This window comes from Xiphophorus hellerii, chromosome 13 (assembly GCF_003331165.1).
Source record: "Xiphophorus hellerii strain 12219 chromosome 13, Xiphophorus_hellerii-4.1, whole genome shotgun sequence".
NCBI lineage: Eukaryota > Metazoa > Chordata > Actinopteri > Cyprinodontiformes > Poeciliidae > Xiphophorus > Xiphophorus hellerii.
This window is the reverse complement of record NC_045684.1, coordinates 8,903,921-8,915,589: the sequence shown is the minus strand read 5'-3', so window position 1 is coordinate 8,915,589 and position 11,669 is coordinate 8,903,921. Positions and strand designations below refer to the sequence as shown.

At 41.9% G+C, this 11,669-nt stretch overlaps 1 pseudogene; it reads left to right on the top strand.

The window, feature by feature from the left end:
- The first annotated feature begins 685 nt into the window (after window positions 1-685).
- On the top strand, window positions 686-8,064 carry LOC116731642 (protein LYRIC-like; annotated as a pseudogene).
- Window positions 8,065-11,669: the final 3,605 nt, after the last annotated feature.

Here is an 11,669-nt window from a genome sequence, read left to right as displayed (position 1 = left end):
CTTTGTGACTTTGTTCGAAACTGTAAGCTTTCAGTTTGTTCTTTGGCTTGATTTAGAATGGCCATTTTTAAAATTATAATAGATTAGAATGTTTTCTTGGTCACAACAACATCAAACAATACTGAAGGAAAATAATATAGCAATTCTCTTAAATATATAAAAAGATCTTCAACTATTTTTTGTAAACTGTGCCTCACACTAATCAGGTCCTTGCACCGTCCCATTTAACAGCTGGTGTAGATTTTTGGGGGGTTTTGTTTTTGAATCAAGTATGTGATTATATTAATGTCTTTGGGTGGCAAACTTAATTCAAAAGTAAAAGCTGTGAAAACAGAACGGCATATTATGTGTGGCTGTTTTTGTACAATAAAATAATTGGGCTGAGGAATCTAGTGACACGAATCTAGGACTAGTCTCTCATGCAAATATTTTCCCGTCTTTGTCGAAATATTTTAATGATATATTTTTTGGAGCAATAGTTAAAACTTATTAAATCTTTTTTTTTGGAATCCTACTACACTACTACGACTTGTTTATACGATGTACAGCCTGAATGTTGATTTTCCTACCGCCTTGTGAACGCAGCATTTTCCCCAGCCATAACGGAGCCATATGAGTGAACTTGCTGTTCGCGCAGTCACATTAGATATATTGTACTGCTCAGATTAAGGGCACATAAGCTAATATGATAACCGTTGGCTCACTGGCCAGTTAGCTGATATACTCTCTCTCGGCAGCGATTTCAAGGTCCTGTGAGTCAGCAGTGTCCCCATCTTGGCCGATGCTGCTGGCTGAATGATTTCATTGTTTGCCATCATGTCGGAGTTGTTTCCGTTATTTTTAGCTAGCGTGGCTTGCTAGCTCCGCGAGTAGCGGTGAGCGCAGCGTGAATAATCAGTCTGTTGTCTGAAATAAAGAGGGATGGAGCAGTGGCAGGGACGCGGCCTCTCAGCAGCTCAGGCTGCTTACAAGCCGTCTGAATGAATTGTTGACCAAAGGCCTGGAGTGGCTCCGCTCCGAATTCGGCGTGGACGTGGGACTGAAGCCGGAGCTTATTCCGCCATGGATAATCCTCCTTGCGGCGTGCAGCGGGCTTCTGCTGATGGTCGCCCTGTGGGCCTCAGTCCTGCCGGACTATCTTCGGGAAGCGACCCGCTGTAAGTCCTGTGGACGACGGGGTCGAGGGAAAAACGAGGAGCCGGTAAGCCCGTGAAAGCGGAGGAACCGAAGAAAAAGAAGAAGAAGGCAGAGAAGGTGGGTGAATGAAAACGGGGCTGTTGAGCCGCGCCGTTTGCGGGGCTAGTTGACAGGCTAACGGCCACGGTGACAGTTGCAGCAAATGTGACGGCTAACCTAGCTAGCCACTGGCTCAAGAGGGAGTTGGCTCTATTTGAAGCTCTTATTTTCAACTGAATGTTGGTTTGACTGTTGAGAGACTTTGTGGCGTTCTTTCTTCTTCTTCTGTATATTCTTAGAAAGCTCAGCCGAACGGGGAGAGCTGTTGCTGAAGCCCAGGAAGGAGCCACAGCGTGTGAGGAGAGACTGCCACATCACCAGCCTCCCCCACCGCAAGTCAAGACCGACAAGGTTGCAGAGGTAACTTCTTTTTTTTTTTTTGCAGAGGTACTTCTGAATGGGAAACATTCCTGTTCCTGATTACATCTGCGTCAAATGTTGCACCCTACTGAGAAAAGCTTCGCAATTTTTGGTACATTCATATAAACACAGAGCAGGAAAGTCCATTCCACATTGTGAAAGTCCATAGATTGAAATCTGAGGTTCAGTACATTACCTGATTTAGGACAGTCTTTATAAATTTGAGGGATTTTTTTTCCCCCTTCTCTCACCGTGTTATTCATGTTTTTCCTTTTTTCTGTTCCTGTGTAATAAATTATACATTTTAACCCTATTCATATTGCATATTTACAGACAAAAAAGTCCAAAAGAAGGCCAAACCAGCTGTGAAGGAGACTAAAGGCAGCAACTGGGGATGGCAAAGAACCAGAAGAAGGTGAAATTATAAAAAATAATTGTTTAGTCAGCGGTAAATGGATGTAAATCTGTATTACATGAGTTAATTTTTTATGTCTTGCATTAATTTAAACGCTTCAGCACTCTTCACGCGTAACTGCAGCCTCATGTTCTTTCTGAACCATAATCAGTCCCTCTAACGCTGTGAAGTGTGCGTTTCAGGCACATGGGAGACCAAGGTCAGCAACAAGGAGAAACGCGAGCAGCGCAAGAAGATAAGAACTCGAGCGACGGCTCTGCCAGTCCTGGAGGAGGAGACACACCTGTGAACGCTCCGCCGGAGCAGCCCAGAGCCTCGGCGGCGCCACCTGCACCTCCTGCCAGCCAGAAGAAGAAAAAAGGTTACATTTGTTATCTGGGATTTAAGATGAAATGTGAAGGTTTCATCTTAAAGTTATTTTGTGTGTGTTTTCTTGTTTTGTTTTCGCCTCTCCCTGGTTGGTCTCCTGTTGATGAGGCGTACTAAAAATATGATTACCGTGGGGAATTAAATCTTCCGTGAGCGTTCCCTGAAGCGGCCCGAGTGTGTTTACCCTTTGAGAACAGCCTCGCCTGGATGGCGCTCGTGACCTTTGTTGACCTTTTTCTGTTCTCAGGAGAATCCGCCGAAGCGAAGGCAGAGAAGGCTGAAGCTGCTGTCTCTCAAGGTAATTACCAGCACAAGCGTCTCACTTTAGGGTAACCCTAACCCTAACCCTTACCCTAAGCCTACCCTAACCCTTACCCTACCCTAACCCTACCCTACCCTAACCCTAACCCTACCCTCTCAACCCTTTGCCATAGCAGCTTTAGGTAGGGGAATAGACATAAGTCCTTGAAATCTGAAGCCTTTCCAGTGCAGTTTTCAGTGTTTTTTTTTTTTAAATTTAATTTTACTTTTTATTTATTTATTTTTTTTCATTTTTTTCCTTTGCTGTTAGCTAACAGCAGCGTGGTGCCGGAGGCGGCCGCTGCCGCCGCTGATATGGCGGTCAAGGTCGCGCCACACAGCGCTGCTCTAAAGACGAGCACCTGGACAGCCCAGAGGCAAACGGCTTCACTTTGGAGAGCAGGTTCAGATGGTAAACATGTTTCCTTCTTTATTTTCTACTTGGTATGACATTGTTTCGGAGAGATATTAATTGTTAGAAATTTTTAGATATTTTCTTCTTTTTTTTTTTTTTTGCACTACAGGCACAAAATAAAATAGATGTTGGGGAGGATTCCCTGTAGAAATCTTAACATAAAATGTTACTTGTTTTAAACGTGTGTAAAACGTTCACAGTCATATTGTCTTTATTCTTATCCTCCTTGATACAATTCAACCAAATCAAGAGACCTAATCAGATGAAGCTTCTCTTGTTTTACAAGAACGAGAGATGGTAGCAATTTATTTATTAGTGTGTTCAAAATAGTTTTCTGGAGTTCTGGTCCGTTTGTCCTGACAGAACAGGTTGACCCGAGTCCATTTTGCTTTCACACACCTGCTCACATCTACCTACAACTTTTCCATAGAACTGAGATTAGGACTTTGTATTGGACATGTCTTAAAACTAGGGCTGTTGTAAAAGAATATTTTGGTAATCGAGTACTTTATAGAATATTTTTACGATTAATAGAGGAATCGGATCTCTCTCTCTCTCTCTCTCTCGTATTCTTATCGTTCCGACAGCAGAACATCTGTCGTACTCCAACCATTGCTCTGCAAAATTCAACGATCCTTATTTGTCCCCAAACCCTCACAAAACGCCGCACAATTCACCACCATCCTGCTAGCACTTCACAACAACTCAAAGGCGGAAGTAAGAGCGCTGCCCCCAAAAATAATGATCCGGGCGGAACACGGTGCGCTACATAAAACATAATTTAACGAAGCTTCGAGGCAGATACATTTCCTCAAGGAATTTTAATAATCGAGGTACTCGAATCATTTGAGGAATCGTTTCAGCCCTAATAAAAACATTGACTTTGTTGTGCTTAAGACGCTTTGTAATCATTTTTTGCTGTATGCTTTGGGTCATTGTCCATTTGGAAGACCTGTTTGAGCCCAAGACCCTTTAATATTTGTCTGTAGAGTTTATCCCTGACCCACTGGAAAATACAAATGTAGCCAAGCAGATTTCTTGGTTGAGTTTCAGTCATTTAGTAACTGAATTGAGCTTCAGTGTGTGTGTGTGTGTGTTTCAGAATCATGGACTGTGCCGGTCCCCTCAGCAGAACTCAATCTGGTATCTCTAACCGGTCTGGGAGCTCCTCGTAAGTTTGCTGCTCATTTTGTAAAGTGACTCGCCACTAGATGGCGCAGTCTTCCACAGTATTTTTTTCCCCCCCTCTGTTTATTTGATGAACTGGTTGCGTTTGTAGAGGCCCAACCTGTGAGCGACCTGACCTGGCTCAGTCAGCGCAGAGTGGACGATGAGTGGTCTGGACTCAGTACGCTGTGTTTTTATTTATTTTTTTTCTTTCCTTTCTTCTCTTAAAGCCTTTCTTGTTGAAGTAACGCACCATGGTGGTTAAGATCCAGCCGGTCAATGTGATTCCATGTGTTTTTCAGATGGAGGTTCAGCCGACCCCAGCTCCGACTGGAACGCTCCATCTGAAGCCTGGGGGAACTACGAGGAGCCCACCGCTGAGCCGGCCGGGCCTCAGGAGCCGCCCCTCCCTGAGGCAGCCACGGCTGCTCTGATCGCAGCGGCTGTGAGTCCACACACCATCCTTATTAACTTGATGGGAGTCAGCTGGAAACTATGAACAACTAAATGATGGGTCTACCTTTCCATATTTTGCTACATTATAATATATGAGCTTCATTGTACATGAAGAGATTTTATTTTGAAAAATACCCAATATAGACACGTTGCAGCGTGACGTCAGGAACACAAGATCCAACCACCCAGCTTCCTGCTGGAGGGCAAAAAAAACAAAAACTACTCTCTGACGATCACTACCGTTTTTTTTTAGCTGCCAAGTTGTCAACATAACGTGCTAAATCTTAAAAGTACTCTTGATATATAAAAGAAAAAGGAATGCAGTGCTTTGCTACTGTCAACACAACTAGATAAGGTCCAGGAAATCGGTGGTTTATTCCTGAACTCTCTTCCGACTTGATTCTTTAAAAATGTTTTATTTCTTGCAAAGATATGGACAAAATAATAAGTGGTAAATTCTTGCAACTTGAATGTATACTAAAGTTAACTTCATCTGATCATACAAGTTCAAAAGGTTGTCAAAAAAAAAAAAGAAAACCAAAATAAAACAACTCCTGGCAAACTGGACATTTGATATACAAAAACCATCTCCATCCCCATGTGTGTTTTTTTTAACATCTTAATATAAGTAGGGTCTAAAAGTTGCCAAAGTAATTAGAGCATTTCCAAATATAATTCATTACAGTTTTGAGTTCCAAAGTAACTCGGGTATATTCTAACTTCTTGAAGAAGAAGCTAAATTGATACAACGTACGACTTAGAAGAAGTTCCAAGTACCTTCACAAGGCGCTGTTTTTTTTTCTGCTTGTTTGGCTGTTAGACTTTTTTTGTTTGTTTGTCCCTTTCATTGTTTAAAGGAGGATGACGAAGACGATAAGGACAAAGGTGATGCCACTACTGATGGAGCGGCCAAAACTAAGAAGAAGAAAAGAAGAAGAAGAAGACTTCCGAGGAGGGAGGAACACCTGGCCAGGTAAAGATAAAACCCTAACCTCTAGAGGAATTCAGACGGCTCTAAGGTCATTTTGGTTGTGGAATCAATCAGACGGTATCATTGACCTTGTTTGTACTTGACTAAATTTCCCAATGAGTTTTAATTTAATTTCCTCCTCTGTCCCGCGTCCTGTGAAGGTGCCGGACGAGCCGGCGAAGGAAGCGGCACCAGCACCTGCCGTTTCGGCAAAGAAGCCGCCACCTGGTCAGGAGAAAGCTGCTGCCGTCCAGCCTGTTAAGGCAGCTGCCGTGGAGGTCAGTGGGGCCGCCGGGGCAGGAGGTGACATGGGATCGGATAAGCCGTGTTAATGGCTCATTCCCTCATAAGCTCATCTGGGTTCAACAAGCGGCTGAAATAAGATCAGATGCCGTAGCCATCGCAAGCAGAGTGTTTTTTGGTCCATCTTTAGTCTGAACAGATTTTTATTTTTTTCCCAGCTTCCCCCCACCCCAACAATAATGTCAAAGTTTTTCTTTCCTTTCTCTGAACAGGCGAGAGGAGATCGACCTGTGAAGAACACCATATCCCAGAACCCCCCTGTCACACAAGTGCCACAGAAGCCAACCGATGGAGAGCCCGCTTACAAGCAGAACAACCTTCCTGCTTCGACAGAGCAAAGTAAGAACGTCGCACTTGGTCCAATGCTTCTCAAGGGGGCGCTGTTCAGGCATGTTTTGATTATACTTGCAGTGTAGTCATACCTTTTTCTAAGTAAAAACTAACGAATCAGTAAATTTTGTTATCAAAGTAAACAACTAAAAATCTATTTTGCTTTAATTTTTCTATTTGGTAAAAAAGAAAAGTTGTAAGACAATTAATAAGAGTTATTAAAGGGACAGTATCATCATAAATCAACTTATTTTTTTTTTGTTTTACATTATAGCGTATCTGGAGTGTTTCTTTCATAAATTTTCAATAAATACTTTAATCTCCCATGGCAACCATTCACCTGTGCCAAACACCTGGCAGGACTTAGCTCCGCCTTTAAGACGTAGCTCCTCCTCAGTTTCCAGCTTTCTGCCTCACAGAGCGGCCCTCCTTTACAACTCTCCACTCAGCTCCTTCAGACTAGCCAGCAGCAATTAGCAAAACACCTGGTGGAACTGCTCATCTGCTGAGCTCATTATAGGAGTCGGGGTAATTTGGTCAGGCAAGTACAAAATGTCTTGGATTAGGCATTTTAAATGCTGAAAAGTCAGACTTGTTCCCAAAAAATTGCAAAACTAAAAGAAAATCACAGAAAGTCGTTTTTTTTTTTTTTTTTGGTAATCCAAGAGTTCTATTGTGCTTCAACTTTTCAAAACGACTAGTTCTCCATGATTAAATTTTCTGCCTCATGCGTTGAAGGTGTTCTTTGCCTCGTTTCCACAGAAAAAATCGAAGAGAGCCAAGTGCCCAAACCTGCGAAGAAGAAGAAGGCGAGGAGAGAGACATGAGACGCCTCCGTATGCAAGAGACTTCACATCCTGCTTATGCAACACCTTCTCTGACAGGGATTTGGAACGACGGTCGCCGTTGACGAACTTTACCAGGAGGGAGGAAAAAAAAAAAAACGTGTCCGAAAACAACTTTTTTTTTTTTTTTTTTTTTTAAATACACATCATGTGCCAGTTTGGTGGATCCTTGAAAAGTGAAATTTTAATGCAGTGCAATCTAATGTGATGGGGTGTTGATGGTTTCTATGTATGCATTTGATCTTTCTGATAATGTCTTCTAATTCCACTGAATCAAATAACTGAAGGAGCTGTAATTTAGTCCTTAGACCTGTAGGAAAAATACTGATGAAGTTTAGAAATCTGTGGCGGCGGCTGACGAGCGCCGCTCACTGTGCAGAGAGTAACTGTTTCTCAACACTGGGCCGAACGGGGTGAACCGGCCTTCTTTTAACCTGCTCTGATGTCGGTGGTTTCAGACCAGCGGCTGGAAGCTCTACGAGATGTAAACTGTCGTGATGTAAATGAGCCTCGTCAGGCACAGGAAAGGGACTCGCGTCGACTCCGCGGTTCTTGCTTTTTCTTCCTGTGATTCTGGGGGAAAAAAAAATGTCACCACCTCTGTCCATCTTGTTCGTCTCGTCCGTTTTGCTGCCGTGTGTCGACAAAATGTTCTCTTGCTGTCTTTTATTTTTTTACGGCCGGTTGCTGTCTTTCAGCCGCAGTCTTGCTGAAAGTTGGGGGCATCTGATGGCAAATGCGTCATTGTTGTCAGCCTCTTAGTTTTGTTTTTGTTTTTTTTGTTTTCCACCTCTGCTTGATTCAGAAGTCCTCAGAATCGTTTTGTAAAACTTATTTGTAATAAAAGAAAAGCTAAAGCCATATGTAAAAAGACTAAATAAAGGCCAGTTTTTCTATCTTTGGTCTAATGAATACCACTTTTACAATCTCATGATACATTGATATAGCAAATACGGTACTTTTATTTAAAATAAGTGTAAATCTTAAATTTGAGTAAATTTTGAATCCTTATAGCTTTTATGAATCTGTTCTGTTTCAAATCAAAACATGGGGGAAAAAAAAAAAAGTCAGGAAAACTCCTTTCACTCTATAAACTGAATAATAGCGAGCGTCCCTGTACTACTCATTAATTGTGTAATCACTTTGTTCTATGATTAAATGAATGAAGTGTATGGAGTTGACCCCATTGATATACACTGCTAAATATCAGAGATGGATTCCATTCCAGAGCTGTACTATTTAACAAGTCGTCTACATTTCTTGGTTTTTTACCACTTGTGATGTAATCTAGTTCTCTGTTGGTTCAATGTCTGGCGAGTGAAAAAGTTACTTCATGACATGAATCCTGCTGATCTGGAGCCAACAGATCTGGAGCCAACAGCTCACTTGTCTGTGGTTGGCTTCTTGAAATGCACATTATCAAGATCAAATCCTCTTCAGTGTAAGGCAATTACTTTTTCAAGTTTTTTGGTGTATTCAATCTGAGCCATGATCCCAAGTATATAATAATAATAATAATAAGGCCTGAGATCAAAGTATGAGATCTCAGGCTCCACATGGCATTGAACAAACAAACGTTTTACTGACATTTCCTGACTGGATCGCTCTTTAAAAACATCATCTACTGCATCCATAAGAGCAATCTGTTTTTCCACAGAATGAATGATGTCACTCATTCAGGTCTGAACTTTTAGATCAGACCTAAAAGTCAGAACCAGTCTAGGATCTGACTTTTAGGGGTGCTTAGCCCCCAGTAAGGCTAAGACCCATGAAAAGATATTTGCTGGTGCAGTTTTCTAAATCTAACTGCTTATTTACATACATTCACAAACAGAATGAAGAAATATGTTGTCAGTAATTCATAGAGTAAACAATATTCATTTTACTCAAACATATACCTATAAAGAGTCAAATCAGAGAAAACTTTAAATGTTTTCCAGAGGTGTATAAACTCAGTTTGAAACAGAATCTCAAGATCACATCATACCTGCCAACATTAATGAGACACAAGCAGCTGTGGAGAGACAGTCCTGGTGTGATCTGCTCTCCCAGAAATTAAAATCAAATCTACTCAAAACTGCATTTAAAGTCATTGAAGAACTTTTTCCTAAATTCATAGGATTAATAAACCTAAAACCAGTTTATTATCAAGGTAGAAGTTCAGGTTAATGACTAGTGAAAACTAGTCATTAACCTGAACTTTATTTGAAAATCATACTTAGAAATTTAATTACTCTTATTTTTATTTGAACATTATGCGGCTGTTGGCCTTTTTTACAAGAATGTTTGTCCATTTATAGAAAAGTAGACATGATGAGTCGAGTTTTACTATTTCAGTTCACAGTTCATGAAGTGGGCCTGTCATAGTTTCAGTACCAAACACCTTTCTGGTCACACAGAAACATCCTAACATTCTGTTCTGTTCTTTAGTTGGACATTATTTAAGTGACTCCAGAGAGATTTGGGAAATTAATATATATAAGGTGTGAAGCCTTTTAATTGTCATAATTAAAGGCCTCACACTTTTAATTATGACATTAAAAGTGTCATAATAATGACACTTTTAATGTCATTATATATATACAGTATATACACTGCCTGGCCAAAAAAAAAGTCGCCACCAAAAAATGGTCACACTCTCTAATATTTTGTTGGACCGCCTTTAGCTTTGATTACAGCCCGCATTCGCTGTGGCATTGTTTCAATAAGCTTCTGCAGTGTCAAAGGTTTATTTCCATCCAGTGTTGCATTAATCTTTCACCAAGATCTTGTATTGATGATGGGAGAGTCTGACCACTGCGCAAAGCCTTCTCCAGCACATCCCAAAGATTCTCAATGGGGTTAAGGTCTGGACTCTGTGGTGGCTAATCCATGTGTGAAAAAGATGTCTCATGCTCCCTGAACCACTCTGTCACAATGTGAGCCCGATGAATCCCGGCATTGTCATCTTGGAATATGCCCGTTCCATTTGGGAAGACAAAATCCATTGATGGAATAACCTGGTCATTCAGTATATTCAGGTAGTCAGCTGACCTCATTCTTTGGGCACACAATGTTGCTGAACCTAGACCTGACCAACTGCAGCAAGCCCAGATCATAGCACTGCCCCCACAGGCTTGTACAGTAGGCACTAGGCATGATGGGTGCATCACTTCACCTGCCTCTCTTCTTACCCTGATGCGCCCATCACTCTGGAACAGGGTAAATCTGGACTCATCAGACCACATGACCCTCTTCCATTCCTCCAGAGTCCAATCTTTATGCTCCCTTGCAAATTGAAGCCTTTTTTTCTGGTTAGCCTTACTGATTAGAGGTTTTCTTACGGCTACACAGCTGTTCAATCCCAACCCCTTGAGTTCCCTTCGCATTGTGCGTGTGGAAATGCTTTTGCGTTCACAATTAAACATACTCCTGAGTTCTGCTGTTGTTTTTCTTCAATTAGATTTGACCAAACATTTAAGTAATCGCCGATCACGATCATTCAGGATTTTTTCCGACCACATTTCTTCCTGGAAGACGATGGTTCCCCTCCATCCTTCCAGTTTTTAATGATGCGTTGGACAGTTCTTAACCCAATTCTAGTAGTTTCTGCAATCTCCTTAAATGTTTTCTCTGCTTGATGCATGCCAATGATTTGACCCTTCTTAAACAGACTAACGTCTTTTCCACGACCACAGGATGTGTCTTTTGCCATGGTTGTTTAAGAAATGAGGAGTTACTCATTGCATCAGCTGGGGTTAAATAACTTGTTGCCAGCTGAAAGATAATCGCCTATGCAGTACTTATCCAATAGGAGGCTTGTACCTATTTGCTTAGTTAAATCCAGGTGGCGACTTTTTTTTTGGCCAGGCAGTGTATATATATATATATACATACTGTATATAATGACATTATATATATATATATATATATATATATTTCAATCTGGAGAGACTCAGACGGAGATGAGAAGACAATTAGAAGAGTTTATTGACAAACAGAATTTAAAGTCTTTGGCGCTCGGGCCCCGGCTGGGGATAACGGTTATCGCAGCGTTAGCGATAGGCTTCAGATGAGCATCCCCGATGCTGTTAGGAACGTCATCTCCCGGGGCCCGGCACTGGTGGTGGAGGTTGAAGAAGGGTGCGGGCCTCGGGACCGGGCGAATGGAGGAGAAGGGGTGGTGGTGGGTTGAGCTCGGCTGGAGAGCGAAGGACACCATGGATGAAGGTCCTTATCAGCTGGGACTTGGTCGGTGATTGGACGTGACGTGGCTTGGTCCGGCGTTGATAGGTCGACGATTGTGGGCAGGTCGCTTCAATTAACGGGTCCCGGTGGGGATAAAAGAGTCTTCCAGTTTGAATTTGCGCCTAGGCTTCATAACTTAATATATATAAGGTGTGAGGCCTTTTCATTTTAATTGTCATAAGGAAAGGCCTCACACGTGAAGGAGGACAAAAGGGGAGAAGAATGACAATTAAGGGCAGAGGACAGGATAGAGAGAGAAGAGAGAGAGAGAGAGAG